Source organism: Octopus bimaculoides, chromosome 3 (assembly GCF_001194135.2).
Source record: "Octopus bimaculoides isolate UCB-OBI-ISO-001 chromosome 3, ASM119413v2, whole genome shotgun sequence".
Taxonomy (NCBI): domain Eukaryota; kingdom Metazoa; phylum Mollusca; class Cephalopoda; order Octopoda; family Octopodidae; genus Octopus; species Octopus bimaculoides.
Window position 1 is genome coordinate 9,614,924 of NC_068983.1, and position 1,417 is coordinate 9,616,340.

General features: G+C 36.3%; 1 protein-coding gene and 1 long non-coding RNA gene across 6 annotated transcripts in view; one reads left to right on the forward strand and one right to left on the reverse strand.

Moving 5' to 3' along the window:
- Positions 1–1,417, forward strand: part of LOC106875510 (uncharacterized) — a 337,304-nt gene that overhangs the window by 215,153 nt on the left and 120,734 nt on the right. The window lies entirely within an intron of this gene.
- Positions 457–1,417, reverse strand: part of LOC106875513 (uncharacterized) — a 34,789-nt gene continuing 33,828 nt past the window's right edge. Inside the window, exon 4 of the long non-coding RNA XR_001410126.2 lies at positions 457–865. This is a non-coding gene — a long non-coding RNA (uncharacterized LOC106875513). The remainder of the gene's footprint in view (positions 866–1,417) is intronic.

A 1,417-nucleotide genomic window follows, 5' to 3' on the forward strand; every position in this document is an offset into this window, starting at 1 on the left:
CTCTCTCTCTCTCTCTCTCTCTCTCTCTCTCTCTCTCTCTCTCTGCAACACCTTCTCTTATCTCTCCTTCCTCTCCACACTCATATCTGAATTGACATTCTTCTCCTCACCAACCAACCAACCACCTATCCAGCCAACCACCCAATTAATGTTACTTAGACATCGTTCTAAAGACGACATTGCACCATTCACATTCTGTTCAACAGACGGCGAACCATTTCCATTATTCTATACTACTAGCCATTGACCAGGTCACTCTTTCAAATGACCTTTATAGGTTAGTCTTTCGCCAAAATTCTCTAAGATTTCACATCGAAATCTATTAGGAAATCTTTATTATTTTGATGTCTTTGATCGATATTCTATTATGTCTATAAAGGACCTTGTAACGATTTGCTTTATTATCAGGATTTCTGAAATCATGCACAAACAAGTTCCAATAAAGTACATCGGAGATTTAAGCAATAATATTTCAAAACGTTGATCAAAATTGATTTATTTACATTAGTACAATATGGTACATACAGTAATTTATATTAAGAGAGTTGTAGATTGATTCTCTGTGTAACTGTATGGTAAGGGGTTTTTATTTTCCAGCCACATGGTCTCAGGTTCAGTCTCGTTGCGGTACATCTTAGGCAAATGTCATACGCTATAACCCCGGGCCGACCGAAGCCTTGAGATTTAAATAATGATATTTCAAAAAGTTGATCGAAATTGCTTCTCAGTTTAATTGTGTGGTAAGAAGTTTGCTTTCCAACCACATAGTCCCAGGTTCAGTCTCGCTGCGGTGCACTTTAGGCAAATGTCATGTACTATAGCCCGGGCCAACCGAAGCCTTGTGAATACATTTGGTAGATGGAAACTGTAAGAAAACCGTTGTATATAACGTAACCTGCCATCCTCAGGTAAAAATTCAAACATATAAATAGGTAACTTAGAAATCGAAAATGATTAGTTCTCCAACAAACGATGGAACGGATGTCATCATACAATGCAAATGTTCATTTTACTGGATATACATCAGGTATTCCATGACATTTGTAGAGTTTGTATAAATAGATGAATAACGTAAAATAGATTGAACGTTATTCGTCAATTAAAAATCACTCCAATCGTTTCCAGACATCGTTGTACCTGTACAGAGTGAAATGACAGAATGATCTAACTTAATTAAAATAATCACCTGAAGAAGCACATCTTGCACTTTTGATGAATGATAGTGATTATACAATATGTTGATAATATCATTTCACAAATATAGGGTGTAACGATGTATCGAAACAATTGTAGTGATTTTTTAATAAAGAATATCGTTCAGTCCATTTCTTCTTATTTCTCTCTCTCTCTCTCTCTCTCTCTCTCTCACTCTCTTTCTCTCTCTCTCTCACTCTCTTTCTCTCTCTCTCTCTCTCTC